Source organism: Armigeres subalbatus, chromosome 2 (assembly GCF_024139115.2).
Source record: "Armigeres subalbatus isolate Guangzhou_Male chromosome 2, GZ_Asu_2, whole genome shotgun sequence".
In the NCBI taxonomy this organism is placed as follows: Eukaryota; Metazoa; Arthropoda; class Insecta; order Diptera; family Culicidae; genus Armigeres; species Armigeres subalbatus.
In genome coordinates, this window is record NC_085140.1 from 148,412,821 (window position 1) to 148,426,765 (window position 13,945).

Genomic DNA, 13,945 nt, shown 5'->3' on the forward strand with positions numbered 1-13,945 from the left:
CAAAACTTGGTAATCACCCAGTGCAGCGCTCTAGCCAGTGCCTTACCACCGTGTTCAAATAGCTCTCCTGTGATCGTCGTAACAATTCGTCGTAGGAAATCAATTAAAAGATGCAACACAATATCAGTACTTTAAAACGCATTTTCTGAAAGGAAAATGTGATGGCTTAACGATAGGCTCAAATTTAGCCTCAAGATAAGTTTTGATAACTTATCAGCTATAGCATATTAGAACCAAGTAACACTACTTGTTTCTCAGTGAGTAACAACAACTGTGGTGTGACTTACTAAAGGTCTGAGTTATGCACAACGCGTTGTATTTGGAACTTCTTTGTGACACAAAAAGCGCAAGAGGTGGAGGTGGCTACAATGCTACAGCTACAATGAAAACAAAAACACAAAAACCAACCGGGAATCGAACCATGGACCTTGAGATGTGTAACCTTCTACTATAACCGTCACACCATCATTTCTATTTGGAGATTCTGTTGTAAGTGTACTACATAAACAACAGTCTTTGTCTTTGTAACTTCATTGTACCTTATACGGAACATGCAGGGGACTGTCAAAAATAAAATACTCCTCAGCTGAGCTCAAAGTGTTCTGCAACATATCAGAAACATTGTCGTAACAGCAATGAACCGAAGTGTTATTAATTCTGAAACTTGTTTTGTAGCATAGCGCAAGAAGCACCACTAGTGCCCAATGAAGAAGATGGACAGAAGGTCCATATAAAGATGAATAGAAAAATAGGCACATGATATAAAAATCACTGTAGAATTTTATGTTCGTTGTATAGTTAACACATTTTTTTTTGTAAAATGAACATTTGGAGGGAATGCCCTAAGCAAACGCCATGAATCCAGATTCTTCCACATATTTTTTCACTCCTCCTGTCCGTACGACCGTCTCCAAGGTCTCCCTCACAGGACTACCATGTCTCCCCGTTTCCTTGCTTAGTGCCCATCATGCACTATGACGTCATAGTACAATAGTGGAACCCTACATAGAGCAGGGGAAGAGGCTTTCGTGCCTTTTTAAACGGGAGACTGAAAGAATAGGACTGATCATAAACTCTGTTAAAACTAAGTACTTGGTCGCTGGCAGAGAACGTGGCAGTTCAAATGGTGTTGGTCCCGACTTGGAAATGGATGAGATGAGATTTAGGTTGTCGACGATTCATATGTCTTGTGTCTTGGAAGACTCTTTACATGTGATAATGACGTTTGCCGCGAGGTGAAAAGACGTGCTGCGGCTACAAGTAGGACTTCCTTAGTAGTAGTAGTAGGATTTGCGTAGCCAGCCAATGACTCATAGCCTACTGACATGGACAAAAGTACACCCAACCGGCGGATGTTAGATTTTCTAACAATTCTGTATAAGAATCTACCAAAACCTGTATAAGAACTGGGCATATGCGAAATTGTTAGATTCTCATACAAGTATTGTATAAGAATCTAACAATTTTGTAAGCTTTTCTAACAATATTTGTTTGAGAGCTTACATTTTTTGTATAAGAATCGAACAATTTCGCATAAGCCCAGTTCTTATACAGGTTGTGTTAGATTCTTATACAAAATTGTTAGAAAATCTAACAACCGCCGGTTGGGTGTAGCTCTGGTCACATAATTGATTAGTCCACTGCCCATGATTTCATAGTTGACGTAACAACTATTGCACTTTCGCATGTATTTCTAATAATTCAGGTATAAACATCGCAAATTTAAACAAATTCAACCCGTAAGAACTTGAATGAGGTTTGGAACAAGCAACGTATCGATGTTGCAGAAGTTGAATTACCGTCATAAACGCGTAACAAGTCAAATTCGCTGAAATTTCGAATGGTTGATACGTCAACTACATGAGATCATGGGTAGTCCAGTCGCCCTCCACAGCCATGAAGCATAGACGTTAAAGTTGCAAACTATCGAACTCTCGAAGTGTTTTTTTGGCGGAAAATACTGCGCTCAATACTTGACGGCGTTGTAGAAAAATGGCGAATAGCGCAGACGCAGGAATCACGAGTTGCACCAAGTGTACAAAAATGCAGACATGAGGCGGGCTGATAAAATACAGCAGACTACAGTGGGCTGGACATGTAGTACGTATGCCGAAAGAGTGACCAAAAACTCATTAGCAGAGAACCTTGAAAAGAACGTCGGCTCCGGGGAAGACACCGCACTCGCTGGCTGTGTGCAATCGAGGAAGATGCGCGTGCGGGGAGACTGACGACTGGTGGCCCAAGAACGAGATACCTGGAATAAGATATTACATTCGGTTTTGCTCACGACAACACGGAGTGTGCGACCATCATAAGTATAAATAGGTAGGTACACCGGAAAATATCTGCTTATGATAATGATTTTTTACCTAATTGAATTGGTTTAGCTAGTTGTGGACTGTTATGATCATCATGTCAGACTACTCCTCCTCTCAATCCCCCGGCAAGTCCGGGCCGGATTGAATATCAATTTGATAGTCCCATAAATAGCTAATATAACACTTTATAAATGATGACAAAAAACATCCTGTTCCGCATGCGGGCAGACAGGCAGACAGACAGGACGTCAGGGCTGGCTAACCACAAAATGACATTCCCCGACTACATACTCCGAATGAATGAAATGAAAATCCTCGCTCGTTTGCCGGCATCACGTTGAACATCACTTATTCCGATGTGCCGGCTGCTGCCCTCTCATGTCATGGTTGCTCGAATTTCCGCTTGTCACGCGCCCGCCCCGCCTCGTTCTCCGTCCGGCCATGGCCGCTGGGTTTGGTCATATACTGATTGCTTGAATGGGAGCGCCACCACGGCTTCGCTGGCTATCAATCTTCTATCGGCAACCCGATCGGAAACGGTTTGTCCTCTGTTGAGAACAGCGGAGAAAAATGTGTAAACTTTGTTTGAAAATTCAAATTTTTTTCTACTGCAGATGTTTTGTGTGGATGTTTGTTTTTTTTTCTTGTAATCGACATATAACGTCTCCACTGATTTACAACTTGATTCCAAAGTTCTGTGAGAATCGATATGCTTCTGGAGTTTTTTCTATGGAGTTTCAATTTTTCTAATTTAAAACTTTTCCCTCACACTGTGTTACAATTAAATGATAATTTTTGAAAACTAATACTCCTTACTCAGTCGAGCGGTACGATGCGTGGCTTCGGGACAGATCATGCTGAAGGGGGCATTGTTTGAATCCCGGTCCGATCAAGCACATTTTCAGATTTGAAATTTTCTCGATTTCCCTGGCATCGTCGTGTTCGCCTTACGATATATAAGTGCAAAATGGATATATAAATGCAAGAATGAAACGGTGGAAGTAGTGAATGAACACTAAGCTGCTAGGCGGCAATGTCCCAGTTGGAGATTTAAGGCCAATAAAAAGATGACGAAAATATATGATAATAAAGGCAAGGCCTAAAGTAGATATTTTCCAATCTCATAAATAATAGATTTGATTTTTTTTCTCAAAATAAGAACGATTTTCACCCCGCCGTCCAGGGTATGGTGATATGGCGTCAGGCAATTGACAACTAGTGGCCCTCCTGACCTACTGCCTGCCACGTTTAACACAGTCTGACTAAAGCTGAAGTGTGTGAGTGCGTGTGTGTCATGTTTGCATGGCACTACTCTGCTGCTGACGGAGTTGTATAATGCCGAGAGGAAAAAAATCAATAAGGAAAATAATGATAAAAAATTGACATGAATATTCATTTTGACGAACGTTTATGCACCGTTCGACGCTAGTGTCAGGAAAGTGGTGTTACCCGTCACAGACACAAAAGATGTACTTTTTGTATTTTGCTCCCTGTGTTCACCAGTTCACTATACACGTGAAAGGGAAATAATGGATATGGATGGTACTCACTGTTGGGTTGTTATTTCGTTGGTTAGTTGAACCTTATGTTAAATGGGGTTGTATCAATAATTCATGTGGACAGCTGAATCCCACAAAGGAATACCTTTCGGTTGTCCCTCGTTTCAAATCATATTACCTTAGATTGGTTGGGATGCTTCGTCGCAAATGTTTTGGTTATTTGAGCCTTTGCTGTCCTTTCAGTTTTGGTTCATTCCAATTCTACCATTTGAAACCGACCCGGCGAACTGTCATCAATCAATCCGCATCTTCTTTCCGCTTTAATTGATCTATCGTTGTGACATGGTAACAGGTTCTGGCATTTGACTTTCCAGTATTCCGGGAAACGAACGGAAAGCGCTTCAATTGGCATTGGAATTGAATCTCTCCACTGTACCTAGGCTCTGTTCCAATTCGTAATTTAAATTTGAATTAAAAAATGACAACTCGAAGACCATGTCTTTAACAATTTTATGTCTTGATGAATTTGATTTGATGTTCCAAAGAGAACAACATCCGTTGAATAGTAAATTTTGAATTGCTACTTTTAAGAACAAATTTATTTCTTCAATTGTGGCACAGTCTTATGCTACTGGTTGACTACACCCAAGGTGACGTCCAACAGAAACGACGCCGGATGAATGATGATGATTTTCCTATCTTCCTTGCCGTCCTTTCACTCACTCCGGGCGCAAATTCATCTCTCTGCAGCGTCCTTCGAATGTTCTACTAACCCAACCCCCACTCGGGGCATTCAATCAAAATCGCGCCGACTTCCTCTCGCTCGAGTGCAGAGGAAATACCAAACGAAAAGGCCATCACCAATCACGAGACAAAGTGAGTCTGTACCGGCTGCAAGGTACACAAAAAGGGGATGTTGTCTATAAAGCATAGAAGTAGGAAAAAAGTAATTCATCAAGTAGATTTAATAATTGAGTTTTCGTTTATAATTTTCTATTACCAAAGATTATCGAAAGATTATGAAATCACTTTATTTTCGGTATAGAAATCTCGGAGGTCCGAGTGTCAAATACCGATCAGTTATAATTAGACGAAATACAGTCTTTTGATGCACTAGGGTAAAACGACCTATTATGGAGGGGTTAAGCACCGTTTCAAAATGAAATTAATTACAAAAATTCTTCAAAAATTACCTGTTGGTCGAATTCTATATTGTAGTAGTTGAATAGGATGCTCGTTAACTATAGTTTCGTAAATATTATGTGAATTGTGCTGAACTTATGTTGTTTTGTTTTTATCACAATAAAAACAAACTACCGCAATAATAGGACGCAGTTGCCTATCGTTGCGATATTTTTTGAAGGTCAGTCCTATTGTTGCGGTATTGCATGTAATTCTTATGGAGAGCGATACCGCAACAATAGGACCTTAGCACTACCGCAATAATAGGCTCAAAAGATTCAAATTTTTAACGAAAAATGTTGATTTTTCATCATTTTGAACGAAATTTTGTCAAACAAAAGCTGTTCTAGTCGTTAATTCGAAGAGTTTTAGCGTACCCACAATTGTTTTCAATGGTATTATATCCAGAATGGACTACTTTAACACTACCGCAACATTAGGGCATACCACAACGATAGGACGTTTTACCCTATATAAAGAATTAAGTTTTTATTTGTTTATTGTGACTTGAGCACCACAACTGATGTCCATTGTCTTTTTATTTTTAGTGCCAGCGGAGAGCCAAGTAAAAAGTGATCCATTTTTTAAAATTACAACCAGCAAATCACGACTGTTTTTTCATAGCTATTTTACCATTTTTCAAATATTGAGTTAGAGAATGTTGAAGCAGATTATGTTGGACTCTCCTCTTTTAGCAATTATCTCGCTGAACGGCACGATCTAGGGGGCGTGAATGGCAAGGTGTGTTCTTCTGCACCCTCCTCCCTATCTCTTTGTTTTCCCGACGGCAAAAGTTCAGCTTTTCTCGGTAGGAGCAACTGTCTTCTCGTTGATGGAGTACCATAAATCAAGCATAACTGACCTACATTTATTTATATTGTTGGTTGTTCAGACGAGTTGTACATTAGACTCATTAGATCACGTTTACTTTCTTATCGGGGAGACTGCTTCAAGTGGCAGTCGTGGCAGTAGACAGTAAGACAGAACACGTTGATATGTATTTTTAATAATTTTCATTTAGGCCGATACAAATATTTAAAATCTATTTTGTCTTCTCCCCTCGGATTTTTTTTGCCAAAACATAAGATTTTGAGGGGGCAACAAAATAAAATTCGGATAATTTTGAGGATTTTCAAAATATTCTTTAACAAATTCGAGGAGTTTATTTTTTATTTTTTTCACTTTAATATTTATTTTTTATTATCCCCCCCCCTTGACCTTTCGGAGACCAGTAGGACAAAAAGTTAAAGCTGGGACTAAACCTGAAGGTTGGTGGTTTTCAGAGACCGCTAAATGAATCCTAATTTTACGTTTAACGCAAACGCGTTAAATATGACGATTCTGTTCCATTGGTGTTCGAAAACTATTCGTACCGATTGGTTGTATGTTATGGCTAGGGTAGTAGGTCATTGAAATTTCGGATTTTTAGCTCTAGACGTGTTTGTTCTTGATGTGCAGTTCTCCTTAGCCTTAAAGAATACTGCCCGCACAGTCATCCCATATCAGCAGCTACAGCAGTTCATCAACGATTTCAGCGAATGGTGTAGTAGAAACTTCCTTACGCTGAGTTTCCAAAAATGCAACTTGATTAGTTACTACCGAAAGCAAAACCCAATTCATTTCGATTACACAATTAACGATTTAACACTGCAGCGTGTTGATACAGCATACATCTTGGTATTATGCTATTGATTCAGCTCTTACATTCAAAACGCATTATTCGGATGTTGTTACTAGAGCTAATAGACAATTGGGATTTATCTTTAAGATCGCCGATGAATTTCGGGATCGTTTTTGCCTGAAAGCACTGTATTGCTCACTAGTTCGATCGATTATCGAATTTTATCAGTTATTTGGTGCACGTATCAGAGAGTTTGGATATCTAGACTGGAAGCCGTGCAAAAGTAATTTGTTCGCTACGCCCTACGTCATCTTCCTTGGAACGACGCTGTTAACCTACCGCCCTATGAACACCGATGTCAGCTACTAGGATTAGACACTCTGGAGCGTAGAAGATCAATAGCTCAAGCTGTTTTTGTCGCGAAAATTCTTGTAGGTGAAATCGATTCTCCTGAAATGCTTGCTGCTCTTCAAATGTATGCACCAGAACGACCACTACGAACCAGAAACATCCTTTACCTTCCACCACGTGTTGCAAATTATGGACTGCACGATCCTGTTCGGTACATGTCATTACGCTTCAATGAGTACTACAGTGCCTTTGACTTCAACTCCACGCCCAACGCCTTCCGACTACGGCTGGTGCGTATGTTACGCAACGGAATCAGTACTGGACGATGAATCTAAAGATGCATTTATTTTAACATTAAGACCATTATTATGCCTGTTTTTATGCCTCTTTCAGTACAGCACATTTATTTATTTATACAGTACAGCACATCGCTATCTCAAATAGGCTTTTCCCCATCCCTATTTCATTAAGACATTTTTTGTCAGATGAAATCAAATAAAATAAAATAAAATAAAAATAAAATAAAATATGAATAGGTAACCCAGCAAAGATGGAACTGATATGCGATCGTTAGCGGCCGAGTAGCTTCACACAGTTTTTAGAAGGGATGTTGATACTTTCAATTGCTATGGCCTGTCGAGTTAGCTGGTGTTTTGAAGTACAAACGTGGGTCCAGCGAACATCTCAAACCCCGTCTTAGTGGCTCATTTTTCAACCGAATCGATCAGATCTTGGAAGCTTGCTGGTAGCGAATAGCAGAAAGTCGTCTGCATACACCAAGACGAAGATGTTCTTTCAGTCCACCAAAATCATCTTCCATCACAATAAGACATCGACAGTTGAATCTGCTCAAAATTTATGGTACGTGGCGCATGTGTAAGCATGTGTGGATGGTTCTCCCAGCAGCTCATGTAACTCGTGGTTCATTCGTCTCCTCCATGTACCGTCCGCCATCTGCACCCCACCATAGATGGTACGCAGCACTTTCCTTTCGAAAACTCCAAGTGCGCGTTGGTCCTCCACGAGCATCGTCCAGGTCTCGTGTCCGTAGAGGACTACCGGTCTAATAACCGTTTTGTAGATTGTCAGTTTGGTACGGCGGCGAACTCTATTCGATCGGAGCGTCCAAAATACATACGATTTCCAGCCACTACGCGTCTCCGAATTTCTCTGCTGGTGTCATTTTCGGCAGTCACCCGCCTGGTACTGTCCCACGAACTCCATTGCAATTGGTGCTAGTCAACGGCATAAAATTTGGGAGAGTACCTTGTAGGCGGCGTTCAGCAATGTGATTGTGCGGTAGTTGCTACAATCCAGCTTATCGCCATTTTTGTAGATGGGACACACGACACCTTCCATCTTCTCCTGCGGCAAAACTTCCTCCATCCTAATCTTGGTAATGGCCCATTGCATCGCTCTAGCCGGTGCCTCACACCGTGTTTAAACAGCTCTCCTGGTAGTTGGTCAACCCCAGGGGCTTTGTTGTTCTTCAGCTGGCCAATCTCCTCCTGGATTTCATGGAGATCCGGTAAAATTATGTCCTGCGCGCGTTCTCCCAGGTCCATCACCATATCTTCGTCTGCCACATCGCCATTCAGGTGTTCTTCGTAGTGCTGCCACCACCTTTGGATCACCTCACGCTCATTCGTAAGAAGGTTCCCGTTTATGTCCTTACACATATCAGGCTGTGGCACGTGATCCTTACGTGAACGGTTCAACTTCTCATAGAACTTTCGTGCGTTATTGGCGTGGCACAGTTGCTCTTCACAGTCTCTTCACGGTCTCGATCTTCCTGCTGGCACTTTTTCATCCGAAAAATCGAGTTTTGTCTGTTCCGCGCCCGTTTGTATAGTTCCTAGTTCACCTTCGTGCGGTGTGGCAGCAATCTCCCCATGCTGCATTCTTCTCCTCAATTAACTGCTCACATTCGCCGTCATACCAGTCGTTTCTCTGATCCGGGGCACCATGCCAAGTGAAGCGCTTGCGATGCTTCCAATGGCGGATCCAGCCATCTTCGAGAGACGCTGCGCCTAGCTGCTCTTCCGTTGGGAGTGCCACTTCCAGCTGCTGCACGTACACTCAACCAGTGGATGGCAGATTTTAATACAGGTCTGCATAAGAACCTTACAGAAACTGTATAATGATATGGCATATACAATTTCGGAAGATTTCAATACAATCGTTGTATTGAAATCTCACTGATTTGTATAATTTTAATACATTATCTGCATAAAAAGCTTACAGAATTGTATAAATTAATAAATTATTTAATTATATAAAGTATCGACCCGGTTTTGTCACTCACCGATTTTGTCTACCCTAAATTTTATCACGTTTTCGACCCGATTATATCATGTTCCGTTTTAACACATTTTCGACTCGATTTTGTCACCCCAAAAATTTATGAAATTCTATGTGTTTTTTTTAAATTTTGTAAACAAAATGTCATGATTTTTGTAAAATAACTTTCATTTTGTAAGCTTTTTCGACAAGAAATTATGGGTTCCGTTCACGTCTATTTCTTTCCTAAGGCATTAGCTGATTCTTGTAAGACAAATTGAAAAATTGAAAATAACTCAGGGGATGATAAAATCGAGATATTACTGTATACGAATAAAAAAAAAATGTAACTTGGCTTAAAAACCTCGCAGTTAATGACTGGAAGTGCTTAATGAACACTAAGCTGCAAGGTACCAATGTCCTAGTGGGGGATGTAATGCCAAAGAAGAAAAATAATAATAATAGTAAGATACTCTTAGTATTAAATATATGTCATGTACTATTTTTCAAAAATTAGTAAATAAATGCGGTTGAACCTATGTCCAACTTGATAAAAGCTGCCATTATAGACCACCTGTTAAAAAAAATAAAAATTATGAGATTGGTTTTTCATAATCCATCATCTTGCAAGAAATTTTTGACCAGAAGTTGTCAAAAGATTCAACCAAAGTCATTTTTAGTTTAAATCAAACTTCCATGAGTCGATGATTTATGACTGAATATCGATCCATGGATGCCAATTATTCATTCATTCATTTATTTAGTTAACATCTAAACAGATAACACTGAATCAACAATTTGACGCCACAATGCACGGTTCGAGGCCGCATCTCTCCATACTCGGATAAGCCCAACGCTCGCCAAGTCATTTTGCACCTGGTCCGCCCATCTCGCTCGCTGCGCTCCACGCCGTCTCGTACCTGCCGGATCGGAAGCGAACACCATCTTTGCAGGGTTGCTGTCCGGCATTCTTGCAACATGTCCTGCCCATCGTACCCTTCCGGCTTTAGCTACCTTCTGGATACTGGGTTCGCCGTAGAGTTGGGCGAGCTCATGGTTCATTCTTCGCCGCCACACACCGTCTTCTTGCACACCGCCAAAGATGGTCCTAATCACCCGTCTCTCGAATACTCCGAGTGCTTGCAAGTCCTCCTCGAGCATTGTCCATGTTTCATGTCCGTAGAGGACAACCGGTCTTATAAGCGTCTTGTACATGACACATTTGGTGCGGTGGCGAATCTTTTTCGACCGCAGTTTCTTCTGGAGCCCGTAGTAGGCCCGACTTCCACAGATGATGCGCCTTCTTATTTCACGACTAACGTTGTTGTCAGCCGTTAGCAAGGATCCGAGGTAGAATTCCTCGACCACCTCGAAGGTATCCCCGTCTATCGTAACACTGCTTCCCAGGCGGGCCCTGTCGCGCTCGGTTCCGCCCACAAGCATGTACTTTGTCTTTGACGCATTCACCACCAGTCCAACTTTTGTTGCTTCACGTTTCAGGCGGGTGTACAATTCTGCCACCTTTGCAAATGTTCGGCCGACAATGTCCATGTCATTCGCGAAGCAAATAAATTGACTGGATCTGTTGAAAATCGTACCCCGGCTGTTACACCCGGCTCTCCGCATGACACTTTCTAGCGCAATGTTGAACAACAGGCACGAAAGTCTTTGACCTTGTCTTAGTCCCCGGCGCGATTCGAACGAACTGGAGTGTTCGCCCGAAATCTTCACACAGTTTTGCACACCATCCACCGTTGCTTTGATCAGTCTGGTAAGCTTCCCAGGGAAGCTGTTCTCGTCCATAATTTTCCATAGCTCTACGCGGTCTATACTGTCGTATGCTTCCTTGAAATCAACGAACAGATGGTGCGTTGGGACCTGGTATTCGGCATTTCTTGTGGATGGACGTCACATAAGACCAACCCCCTCCCTCCTCCTGTAACAAACTGTCACAAACTCGGACCCCTCCCCCTTTAAAACCATAGACGTAATTTTTGACCGGCCCCAAAGGTTTCACGGCTCCCTTGGTATGGTGTCACGGTCCCCCTAGACCACTGGTTGAGAAACGCACATCATACTGTATAAATGATCATTTTTCTTTTTCTACCCAAAAGTCGAATAACTGTGTACCGTAGTCCGGGGAACATTGATCAATTTTTCAACTGTTTTGTGAAATCATAGCTGTTTTTTATATTTTTAAAACAAGAACTGCTACATGTAGAACGTATAAGGCTGTTTTTCATGAAATTTAAAATTGTTTTAAAAATGTTTTTTATCGAGATTTTTTTTGTATTTTTCAATTTGGGGTAACTTTGATACCAGGTTTTTACGCTGGCTATAAATCAACTGTGACGCTTAAATTTTGACACATGCTGTGTACAGATTTTATGGTTCTATCAGATTCTAATCAGGTTTGCCGTGGATTTTATTTTGGTTACCGTGGCTTTGTACCCAATATGCCATACGTCATTTAAAACACTGTTTTGCTTTCGAAAGTTTTTGAAATACTTTACAAACTCTAGAACCTATATGTTAATATACTACTAATATGTTATTTAATATTTCAGGTAGAGTGACTCTGGGATTCATTGGAAATTTAAACCTTATGCCTAGTAGGATATTATTTGGAACGAAAAAAAAGTGTCTGATTCACCGTTAGATACTGTGAGAGAAAGGGTGGAATGATAATGTGGTTCATTCGGAACTGGGCCAATGTCGATAATATGAAAGAACGAAGCGCAGTTCATAACTGATTGTCTTATAGGGTGTTGAGATCCACTCGAAATTGTCAAGATTACAAAGAGAAAATAAAGATTTTCACGAATCACAATGGTCAGAAAATTAGCATCATACCTTTTAGCAGTTGAGGTTGAGATTTGCCGCACATTGAATTTACATGAATTATGATAGATGAGTTTAATTGGTATAATATCAATATGGTTTGTGGGTACACTGAAAACAATGTTGAGGTATTTCTAACCACAGGATAGCATTTAAAATTACTATTTTAAAATGTATTCGAGATAATTAAATATGTTGTTGAATGAACACTAATGTTGTTAATTTTACCATACGTGCGATTAAAACAACAACAAATCATAGTGATGAAAATTTGCAAAGCTGTCAATATTTTAATCGCCATCTTGAGTTTGCAACAAGGTTTGCATTCGATTTGCTGGAAAGTTTTAGTTAGGTTTTAGTTCGTTTAGATTCGTCAGATTATAAAAAAAAACATAATTGGAAATTCTATATCAAAGGTTAGTATTCATTACTGCTCTATATTGGCAACATATCTGGATGAAAATCCGCAATTTTTTTGTTCCCTATTGCCCTACAGACATGAAATGCCGGATTCGTTGTGCTGCGGTTGCGTAGGACGTTCTCGAAAATTTTCAAGGCCGACACCGATTCACACTGACCCGAAAGTTCGCTCTGTAGGACATCAACGTTGAGAATCTGGGCACCAACATAGCATCGGGGAATTAGTATTTGGCACTTCAATAGCTGCTGCCGCTGCCGTAAAGACGGAGAGAAGGATGCTCCCGAGGGGTTCGTTTCATTTGACGGAATGTAACCTATTGGTGACGAAACAGGCTTCCGAGGGACCCGGTCCATTTCAGTACCTTTGTCATCCGGATGTTGAAACGGCTAAAACTTTAAGGCACCTAATGAATGGCTAATTTTCAGTTATACCCCCATACATTCTTCTTTGTCTGACAATGATAATTTTCAGTAAATAAAAAGTTATGAAAATAAATGCAGTTTTGGCATAAAATCTCGCTTTTTAGAACGCAAACAAAAACATTGGAAGCCAGAGAATTTAACTACAAATTATTTTTATTTCAAAAATTTGCATAGTATAATCAAATACAATTTTTTTGTTAAAATAATTGCAATCCGTGGTCATTCTTACTGCCCTGCACATCTTTGTGGCCATAGTAAAAATCAACACACAATGTATTCGATATAAATGTGGTATGTAGTCTGCACAAATCTAGTGGCGTTGTGCATTTAATTTAACCCCTCAATATAGTATATTTAACTGCAAAGCTGCTCTCAGTGTAGTAACTCGAAATAAATAGGAAAAAAAACAATAAAGCAAGGGTAGAATAGGGTAGGTAGAGAATACTCTGAGTCAGCTTGGCCTTACTGAAGACCAGCTACTCAGTAGTTCGCAGGAGAAGATGGAAATATCCTGCCCTCAACGCCTATCTCCCGGAGCAGCACATGTTTCGACAAAGCTGATCCAGATCTACAACCCCCTCATCGACCGACTCCAACCTGTTGGACATGGAAGATAACGAAGATGATGGTATAAGGATCATCATCAACCCCCAAAAATCTTTAGCAAGTAGCAAAGGATCCGAAGATAACAAGGGTTCTACGGAAGCCAAGGGTGCTCCGAGAAAGAAAATCCCCACACTCACACGCTCGCAGAGGAAGCAGCTTAGAACTCTCCGGGAGAAGGGAAAAGACCGGAATGAGGCCTTGTCCATAATCCTGAATAAGGAGAGCGAGCCCACTTCCTCAAAACGCTCGAGAAACGATCTAGACAAATCCGCCACAGAGGACCCCAAACAAAAAAGGGTGAATCTGTAAGGATCAAGAGACTGCTGAATGGTTAAGGAGAATATCCCCATCCATGAAACCCTGGGAAGGTGCAGAGCTGATGACAATGGACGAAGTGGCGATTC

The 13,945-nt window shown here is 40.8% G+C and overlaps 1 protein-coding gene across 3 annotated transcripts in view; it reads left to right on the top strand.

Moving 5' to 3' along the window:
* The window catches only part of LOC134210992 (band 7 protein AGAP004871), a 457,813-nt gene that overhangs the window by 219,473 nt on the left and 224,395 nt on the right, over positions 1 to 13,945 (top strand). The window lies entirely within an intron of this gene.